Source organism: Callithrix jacchus, chromosome 15, assembly GCF_049354715.1.
Source record: "Callithrix jacchus isolate 240 chromosome 15, calJac240_pri, whole genome shotgun sequence".
Taxonomy (NCBI): domain Eukaryota; kingdom Metazoa; phylum Chordata; class Mammalia; order Primates; family Cebidae; genus Callithrix; species Callithrix jacchus.
Genome location: NC_133516.1, coordinates 5,071,590 through 5,082,472, shown reverse-complemented (window position 1 = coordinate 5,082,472; position 10,883 = coordinate 5,071,590). Strand labels below are relative to the sequence as shown.

The window sequence follows — 10,883 nt, the reverse complement described above, 5'->3', positions numbered from 1 at the left end:
GCAGGGGTAATAGATGGGATTTCTTGGGCCTGGAATTCAACCAACCAATGTATTTGTTTCCCTGTGTCTATTCCCTTAAGTCTACAGGCATTCTCTAGTAATTTTATAGCTTTTAGCGGCACCCCAGGAGACAGGACGGCTTGGCCATTTTATAATCACTCAAGCAGAGTCCCAAAGCAAAAAAGAAAAAGGTGACGATCACCTATGCAAAGGCTTGTGTGGATCGCTTAAGGACAGGCGACTTACACTTTACTAAGAGTTACTAAAGGACCTCGGGAGAAGGATCCGGTCCCTGTAGGAGCGTTTGTGGTCGAAGACGCAGGAGGACGAGCGCTCAGCAGCTTGCTGGGGTCCCCAAGCCCAGTGAGACTTACTAGCTGCTTGCCGCCCCCGACACTTTGGCAGGGAACTGGAGGAGGCGCCCAGTGGGCCCCGCGTCCGGCCAGGAGCAGGGCATTTCAGAGGAGCCCGTCTGAGGGTTTTCTCAACCCAGGCGTTCAGGTTAGGCAACAGCCAAGAGAGACGCTCAGTTGCTTTGCACCCTCCTCCCACCTCGGTTCTGTCCACACCCACGGGCGCCCCGCCCCCTCGGCCTTATACAGGGGACCTGGCACCTCTGCACGCCTCGGAGCCAGAGGTTTCTCGGAGAGGAAGGCGCGGCTGCCTCCGGGGCCAGTGAGCCCTGGCGCCGCAGCGATCGCGGCCTCAGTAGCGGAGTAGGGCGGCGGCTGCGCCCCCACACCATGGAGGGCAGCCCAGCCCCAGCCGTGGTAGCAGCCGACCTCCGCCGCCGCCCGCCCCGCTGCTGCCCCGTCCCGCTGCGGCTTTCTGGACGCCATCCCCTCCTCACCTCGAAGCCAACATGAAGGAGACCCGGGGCTACGGAGGGGGTGCCTCCTTCTGCACCCGCCCCAACCACTCCTACACTGGCATGTGGGCACCCGAGCGCTCCGCCGAGGCGCGGGTCAACCTTACGCGCCCTCTAGGGTCCGGCGAGGATTGCGGATCGGTGTCCGTGGCCTTCCCGATCACCATGCTGCTCACGGGTTTCGTGGGCAACGCTCTGGCCATGCTGCTAGTGTCGCGCAGCTACCGGCGCCGGGAGAGCAAGCGCAAGAAGTCCTTCCCGCTGTGCATCGGATGGCTGGCGCTCAGCGACCTGGTCGGGCAGCTTCTCACCACCCCGGTGGTCATCGTCGTGTACCTGTCCAAGCAGCGCTGGGAGCAGCTCGACCCATCTGGGAGGCTCTGCACGTTCTTCGGGCTGACCATGACTGTGTTCCGGCTCTCCTCGCTGTTCATCGCCAGAGCCATGGCCGTCGAGCGGGCGCTGGCCATCAGGGAGCCGCACTGGTACGCGCGCCACCTGCGCTGTGCTGCTCGGCGTGTGGCTGGCCGTGCTCGCCTTCTCCCTGCTGCCCGTGCTGGGAGTGGGACAGTACACGGTGCAGTGGCCCGGGATGTGGTTCTTCATCAGCACCAGGCGAGGGGGGCAACGGGACTAGCTCTTCCCATAACTGGGGCAACCTTTTCTTCCCCTCTGCCTTTGCCTTCCTTGGGCTCTTGGCGCTGACAATCACCTTTGCCTGCAACCTGGCCACCATTAAGGGCCTGGTGTCCCGCTGCCGGGCCAAGGCCACGGCATCTCAGTCCAGTGCCCAGTGGGGCCACATCACGACCGAGACCGCCATTCAGCTCATGGGTATCATGTGCATGCTGTCGGTCTGCTGGTCTCCGCTACTGGTAGGTAGTTCCAGGGTTGGGGGAAGTCGGGGTGCGTGTTCTAGAAATGGCAGCACCTGCAGGGGTGTGTTTGCAACCGCAGAGCACTGGAGTGTCCTCTGCTCCTGCCCACGCTGTCTTGGGTACAGCTGCAGAGGTGAGCTCCTCACTTACTCCCCGACTCGCTGAGTGCCTTCCAAGAGCCAGGACTCGCGTTAGGCACTGGTTATGCGCACATAGAGATCACAGGGCTGCTCACATTATAGTCTGGGCGCAGGATATGTCATTAAAATGACATATTTTCTATGCAGAGATAGAAGTTTGTCGTGGGTGCAATAAGAGCAGAATGACTATGATAACTATGATAACTGTAGCCTGTGTGGGTGGGTGGTGGGAGAGCTTCTTTATTTAAAATACCTCTCTCAAGTTAATGCGATTTTCGGTCTGCAATCCCAGACAGATATAGCCCTCTTGTAGCTTCCAAAACACTGCGTGACCTATGGGCGCCTTCAAGGTTCACTTTCTCTTTCTTTCTTGGGCGCCTTCAAGGTTCACTTTCTTTCTTTCTTTCTTTCTTTCTTTCTTTCTTTCTTTCTTTCTTTCTTCCTTTCTTTCTTTCTTCCTTTCTTTCTTCTGACTGAGTCTCTCTCTGTCACCCAGGCTAGGGTGCAATGGCGCGATCTTGGCTCACTGCAACCTCCGCTTCCCGGGTTCAAGCAATTCTCCTGCCTCAGCCTCCTGAGTCGCTGGGATTACAGACATGCGCCACCGCACTGGCTTATTTTTTGTATTTTTAGTAGAGACTGGGTTTCACCGTGTTAGGATGGTCTCCATCTCCTGACCTCGTGATCAGCCCCGCTTGGCCTCTCAAAGTGCTAATATTACAGGGTGAGCCACCGCGCCCGACCTAGGTCCACTCTTAATGAGGCAGCAGAATGAAAGATGCGAGTTGCCTCCTCAGGCCTTTGGCATGGTGCTTGACCCTCTAGGAAGTGCCTGAACAACAGTCTGGGGTTCGGAAGCCCAGCAGCTCCTTCAGGTCAGCATTTACTTACCCTTGTTGCAATCAAGCAGGATTGGGTATTCCTGAGATAGGAGGAGGTAGGGGTTTCTTCATGTCCTAGCTTCTCACACCAGAGCAATGTGGAGGAGCAAGGGGTGTTTTCATAGGCTCCTTGTCCAACACCTGCCTTTACATGGTATTTTTGAGGTTTGTTTGTTTTTTGTCTGTGTTACTTTTAGCTAATAAGTGCTGTTTACTAATTCCTGAAGAATAGATGCTTACTTACTTAGGCCCTGGGGAGCCTGGGTAAACAGATGTTGCAGAAAGAGTGATCTGGTCACTTTCAGAAGGTATAACCAACTATATATATTATATAATCATGGAAAACCTTTGAAACACATGAACACATTTTTTTTCTACTTGTGGTCTAATATATTACATACAATTTGGAGTTTTAACCATCATCATGTGTACAGTTCAGTGGCATTAGGCATTAAATACGTTGACTTTTTTGTGTGCCATATATAGTTTTAAATCCCTTGCATTTGAAAATAGAAATGTAATTCCTTTCACCTGGTTTGGTATCTTGGAGCACAAATCTTGGCTCCAAATCAGTGGCATGAGAGGACAAGGAGAGTTATGTTGGGACCTAACTGCCCACAAGTCACTGCATGGTCACAGTTCTTTATTCCAGGAGTTGGAACTCAGGCTGATGTCATCACTATGGCTTATCAAAACCAGCACCAATTTTAGACATGGAGTGTTTACTTCTACGGCTGAGGAATGGAGTAAATAAGTGGCCAACTAGGTAGGAAGAGCTCTAAATAATAATCACTTTATTAAAGTATGGTAATTAGTAACTATAAAGGCAAACAGGGTATCTGAATTTTTTACAAGTGTCATTTGAGTCCCACATCTTTGAGTTTGCTGTATCACATGATTTATATCCTAGGAGAAAAAACAGTTAAATCAATTGAACAAAAGGCCCATACAGTTAATCAGACTTATAATTTATTATTTGTATATATTTTTTAAGTCAAAGAGAAATCATATAGTGTGTTTTTTATTCAGACACTTTAATTCTAGTGCCATGAGTATGGTGACCTCAGAAACAAAGTAGATCAATCTTAAAAACTGTAATTTAGGATGGCCAAACTCACTCTTTCAAGAAAGACTATATTTGAAACTAATCTTATTTAATTTCAATTTATTTTCATTCAGACAATACTTATTGATTTATAGCATTTACTGGGCACTTTATTAATTCAGTTATAGAAACATTAAATAAATTCAACATGTAATCATATCAAAAAGAATTTTTTTTTAGACAGAATCTCCCTCTGTCACCCAGGCTGGAGTGCAGTGGCAAGATCTCAGCTCTCTGAAGCCTCCACCTCCCAGGTTCAAGTGATTCTCCTGCCTCAGCCTCTCCAGTCACTGTGATTACAGGCACCAGCCACCACACATGGCTAATTTTTGTATTTTTAGTAAAGATGGGATTTCACCATGTTGACCAGGCTGGTCTTGAACTCCTGACCTGAAGTGATCCACCTGCCTCAGCCATCCAAACTGCTGGGATTACAGGCATGAGCCACCACGCCAGGCCTAGGAGAAATTTAAAGTTTCAAAACAGAAACTTTTTAAACAAAAAGGCTCCATCAGCCGGGCATGGTGGCTCACACCTGTAATAACAGCACTTTGGGAGGCTGAGGTGGGTGGATCATCTGTGGGCAGGAGTTCGAGACTAGCCTGGCCAACATAGTGAAACCCTGCCTCTACTAAAAATATAAAAATTAGCCTACCATGGTGACATGCACCTATAATCTCAGTTACTTGGGTGGCAGTGGCAGGAGAATTGCTTGAGCCTGGGAGGCGGAGGTTTCCATGAGCCAAGATTGAGCCACTGCATCCCAACCTGGACGACAGAGCAAGACTTTGTCTCAAAAAAAAAGTCTTCAAATATCTTTAAAAAGATTTACTGTACAAAGTTGGAATTATTTCAAAGAAAAGAAACTGGCAAAGCTGCTTTCTTAATAGAGAACTGTAAGAATAAAAACACTTGAATTTAGTGAATTTAATTTGCAGCATATTGGTGTTAAAATGAGAGATTTTTTAACACTTTTTTTCTAACTATGGGTAAAATATAGATTTCCTGTTAGCTTTTGGTAAGTTGAGTACAGGATACTATTCTAATTGTCCCAACTTCTTACTCAAAAGGACCCTGAGTATATCCTGGAAGGCTATCATGACTGTAACAAATATTCAGTTGTTACTGCAGGAAAACTTGGTAGGGCAGGAATACCATAATAAGAAAATGTCCGAACTGCTGCAAGTTCCCACTACATAAATACTTAGAGGTTTGTGTATCCTTAAATGATAGTTAGTTTCCTTTATCTTTTTCTCAGAGACTTTGCAAAATCCAACATAAAATGTGAAATTAAGAGAGTACAGTGGGAAACAATGTCACCATGATCGATGATCTGCAGTTCTTAGTTACTGCTTACGTAAAGCATCACGTTGTCCTTCTGCTGCAATCAGCCAGTTGATTCAGCACTGCAATCTATTTGACTTTTGTCATTATTGGTTTATATTTTATGAATGATGTTCACCATAGTTCAGTTTTTTGACATGATTGCTAAATTTCCAGAAGTGGGAATAACCTTAGGATTTTGTTCGAAAGAAGTCGTGAGTACATTTTGTACTTTTATAACTTGGCACTCCCAAATGGGTAGAATGTGGCTAATTCTGTAAGCTATCTCAAAAACAGTAAATATAAAGCCAGTTATCAACATTGTGAAAAGTGAGATGTGAGCAACAAACAGTTTCTCATCGTCAATCTTGGAACTGGATAAAATCAGCCTTAAAAACTGTTGCCTTTAATCTTGAACCAATGAATTCCCTGCTCAGTAACCACAAATCCAAACAGGGATGTTTCAATTCAAGAAGATATTTCACAAGGTAGTTGTGATTCAAAATATTTTTTTAGTTAGGGAATCACTGATTTATTTTGACAAGTGAAATTTGCCTTTAATATGCCACATGTGGTAGATATGTGTGATGAACTACTTTTCAGAAATAACATTGTTTGACAGCACATAAAAATATTATTCAATAGCTAATCTCTTCTGCCTCTAACTTTCTGTGATATTCAGGATGTTGCTTCAGAGAAAATGAGTAAACATATGAATCCACATTGTAGGAAAATATTCTGTAATATTTCTCTTTAAAAACTGTGAAGGTCAACAAAATATTCTATGATTATAAAAGTGATTAATGTTATAATCTGTTCAGAAAAGCAGAATTTTCATATTTATGACTGAAATATTTAAAAAACAATGGTACTTTGTTTCATTCAAAATAGTCCATCTGAATTTGCCAGAGTAGATTTCTAGGAAGAGGTGAAATGGCATAACTTGACTTCATGACTGACAGCAAGTGTGTCCCAAAACCCAGCCCAATGAGAACAAAGGGCGCACACTAACTAGATCAATGGGAATGATGGTTTGAAAATGAGCAAGAAAACAAACTTAGATGATTGAATGACAAGATGAGGACTTCGCTCTTTTGCCTGTAGGCAGTAGAACCTTCCTTTTGGGTTTTTGAGTAGGGAAAAGAGATTATTGGCAGAGTTGTACGGTGTGGATAGATTTAGGCTGGAAAATGAGAATGTGAGATCAGTTATGACTTGCTAAGGTTGGTTAGGGCCTTAGGGGAGAAACAGTGAGAAGAGCTGAGTTAGAGAAGGAAACATAAAAGAGAACTGATGCTATTAGAAGTGGTTGATTTTAAGGAGCCATTGATTCAACAAACACTGAGTGTCTACTGTGTCTTATGAGCTGTGATAAATGTGTTTCCATACATTGTGTCATTTAATTGCATCCTGTAAGATTTCCACTATTATCTACATCATTCAGATGAAGAATTTGAGTACAAAGAATATTGGAATCATATTTCTAATTCAGGATATCTGATTTTCAATTTTAGTTTTCATTCTTGTTGTTGCTTATTTGTTTGTTTGTTTAGCATAGATAGAGGCCAGGAATTCTAATCCTAACAGCAGCAATAGGGGATTTATATATTCTCCTATCTATAAACACAGAAGTAGGACTAATAGAGCTAGTATCTTTTTCCATTTTTAGTCTTCTCAAATTCTCTTCTCTGGGGGAATCATGGTTCAATGAACCAAAATGGGCAATTTGGAAGGGGAACTGTTTGGTAGATGCTAAACAAGGATGGAACTCCCTGAGTGACTGGACATGTGAACACAGTACATATGGGTCGATGGTGGATTATGTAAATGATATATCCAGAATTCAATGTAACTTGAAGATTAATGAGATAAATCAGGGCTAGGAAATGCAGATTTTGAAATTTTGAGTTTATCAAAAAGAGCCAAGAATTAAACACTTCTTAAGCCATCATCTTTGAGGAAATTCACATGGTCTGAAGTTGCAATATAATTGTGAGTCACTGACCCTTCTGTTTTGAAAAAGCTGTGAAGGTCAACAACTAAATCATAAAAGTTTCCATAGGTTTAGTTTTCCGGGCTACCACTCAGAGCCATTCAACACAAGCATCTGTAACAGACTATGATTCATCTGAGTGTGCAGAGTGATGATAGGTGAAGAATACTGGGTGCTAAGTTTCAGTTTTTAGTTCCCTTGCACTGCAGGAAAGAAATGCAGGGAAGTCCTTCCTAAATCTCTTTACATCTGTATAGCATTTTTGCAACCTGCTAGTGCTCCACATTTATCTACTCATGCCTTGCAACTCTGAGATCTATAACGGTAAAATGTCAAATTCTTACTCTCCCATTTTTTCCAATTCCTTTTCAAAGAGATACGAAGGAAGTTTGTATTTCAAATCCTCCCAGTTATGCTTCTTGAGAATGATTAGACAATCTCTCAAGTCCTTTTCCCTAGAAAATTTCAACTTTCAAAAAGATGGTAACTGATGAAGGAATCTAATTTGGGAGGGGGTTCCTCTTACATCTTGTCCCCTAAGCATATGACAACATTTTACTGTAAACATAGTACAGACAGTCTCCGGCTTAGGATTTTTCAACTTCACGATGGTGTGAAAGGAATGCACATTCAGTAGAAACTGTACTTGGAATTTTTAATGTTGATCTTGTATCAGGCTGGTGATATGCAGTGTGATACTTCCTGGTGATGCATGCACAACTCCCAGTCAGCCACACAAACACAAGGTAAGCAACCAGTACTCCACGGTGGACTGTGCTACCAGATGATTTTGCCCAACTGTAGGCTAATGTAAGTGGTCTGAGCATGTTTAAGGTAAGCAAGGCTAAGCTATGATGTTTAGAAGGTTAGGTGTATTAAACACATCTTTGACTTTACAATATATTCAACGTAACAACATTTTCAACTTACAATAAATTTACCCAGATATAACCCTGCTGTAAGTTGAGAAACATCTGTAATTTATTCTTACACAGAAATGACAGTTGGACAGCATATGACTGAGATACATACAACATAGAAGTAGCACTACAGAGTGGACATTCTCTGTGAATTCCTGCACCCTGCTCTCTTTACACAGAACACTTCCCTCTCCATTTTCCATTACCACTTTGCCCCTCAGCCATTCAACAGCATCTGCGAAGCACCCACCTCTCTTGGATTGGCTAAGATTTCGAGTTAGAAGTACCTTTCTAGTGAAGCCTTCTTTCATCCTCTCTAGGCTGTGGTTAGGTGCCCTGACCATTTTATCTCACGATACCCTGCATGTTCCTCTTGTAGTCTGAGTCACACTTAATTGGAGACGTTGATTTATTGTCTTTCCAATGTTTCATTCTGCTAAGGGCAAGTACAGTGTCTGTCTTGCACATTATTTGTTTCCTAGAAATGATCATAACTACTTGCCATGTAAGATTTGCCCAATACATGCTTATTGACTGAATACTATATTTTTATTTATTTATTTATTTTTGAGACAGAGTCTTGCTGTTGCCCAGGTTAGAGTGCACTGGCACAATCTTGGCTCACTGCAACCTCTGCCTCCGGGGTTCAAACGATTATCATGCCTCAGCCTCCCGAGTAGCTGGGATTACAGGAATGCACCACCACATGCCTGGCTAATTTTTGTATTTTTTTAGTAGAGACGGGACTTCACCATGTTGGCCAGTTTGGTCTCAAACTCCTGTTCTCCTGTGATCCACCTGCCTCAGCCTCTCAAAGTGCTGTGGCATTATAGGCCTGAGCCACCCCCACGGCCTTGACTGAATACTTGAGCAACCAAATCAGAAGACAGGGTTTGGTCCCATGTAAATAAGCAATTAGTTTTTGACCTTAGACAATTCACTTAATGTCTTTGTGAATCATTTTCTTTTCTTTTCTTTTCTTTTTTGGAAAACAGAAATAAAAACGTCTACTCAGTTCATTTCACAGTATTATAATGAAAACCAACAAAATTAATATGTGAAAATAATTGGGTAGCATATTACTATAAAAATGCTTTATTACCGAGTCTTGTAGCAAGCTGGGAATATTCCTTCCATATTAGGAATACTATTGTGATGTTTTACTGGATAGTAATGTTGGCTCTTGTGTTGAGATAGATCTTTCCCTTAGTAAACTGGAGAAAAGAGGAGAGTAGTGTTTCACAGCTTGATTAGTTATAGTTGACTGGGGAAAAAAATGTGGTAGGGAATGCAGCCTTCAAAAACAGAAAGAAAGAAAAATGGTAAACCACCTGTGCATAATTCATCCCTTCTTCCCTCCCCTGCCACCGTCTCTGCTCTGTACTCTCTCAGCCCTGTAATTTATTCCTCTTTACAGCTTCTAGTTAGCTCTCTAACTCCAAAACACACTGATCCCATTTCCCCTTTCCCTTACATCTGAGGGAGAAGCTAGTACCTTGCGTCCTGAAGACCTCTGACACAAGTCTGGAATGCTCTTTTCTGCTCTATGGCCCTAAGAAGGGGAGGACTCACCTGCAGTGAGCTGCTCCCCTCCCCACCTAAATAGTCATTCCTCTGTGTTGGGCTTGAATGTGGGTCTTGCTAGCACCCACATTGTCACATGTGAGCTGTTTCCAGTCAGGTCTTCCTCCTGTTATATGTGCACACACCTGTTGGGAACTGAATCTTGAGTTGCATTAATTGTGCATCTAACTGTTGTCTGGGATCAAGCCATTCTGCAAACTTCTTGAGAGAGTCTCTCCCTCAGTTGTCTTTATCTTTTCACAGGTAATTAGGAATGTTGGGGCTGAAAAGAACCTCTGCTGCTGACTGACAGCCCAGAATTGAATTAACACAAGCCTTAAGTCAGACCAAAGTGTGCGAATCAGAGCTGTAAACTGCTTCACACAGTCTGAGCAGGTCCTGACAGCACATTAATATTATTTGCAGCCTGCAAAGAGCACAAAGTGTTATTTTCCTATGCAGCAGCCCTCCCAGATATTGTATGGGACAACATTTATAAGGAGAACAATTCAGTGACTCATGTGGGTGCTAACTTAAAATCTATATATTGTTTCAGCAGAACTGATTTTATGATAGATATTTGAAGCATCATCAATCTAAAATGAAAAATGGTAGCAGAAATGGAAGCAGAGGCTTGATTATTCACACTTTATGTTAGAAAAAAAGAAAACACCTACTAAGTTAGATAAAAGTCATGCAACATAAATACAAGATAAATTTTCCACCAAATACCATTATTATTTTAAAAATTCAGTAAAACAGAAACAAAAAGTCATGTTGGAACTGGAAGCCTGTGTATTTCAAACAATAATTGGTCCCCAAATAGTAAGTGTAATTTTAACAATCCAGTTTTCACTAATTTTTTATTTCCTGAAAGTAACTTTGATTTGTATATCTTTTTGTCTTTCTTTCTGAATACATAATTATTGTCATTTTCCTTGGTTGAGAATATGCTGCTATCGTGATTCATAAAAACTTAGAAAAAGAAGTATGTTTTTAATGTTGAAATGATGAAAGAGTGATTGTAAAAGATAAGAATCATTCTGAGAAAGTAACAAGACAGTAAAGTGAAGCTCTAATTGCTGTTTGATGTATGAAATTTTATTGGTAACATCTTGCTACCAACAACCTTATTTGGGTTAGAGCTTCTGGCAGATCATATACTTTCGTATTTTCCCAAACAGAAGAATGCCTCCACAGCCAGCTGTTTAA

At 42.8% G+C, this 10,883-nt stretch overlaps 1 pseudogene; it reads left to right on the top strand.

Moving 5' to 3' along the window:
• Positions 1 to 707: 707 nt before the first annotated feature.
• LOC118151180 (prostaglandin E2 receptor EP3 subtype-like) overlaps positions 708 to 10,883 on the top strand; it is a 46,221-nt pseudogene continuing 36,045 nt past the window's right edge.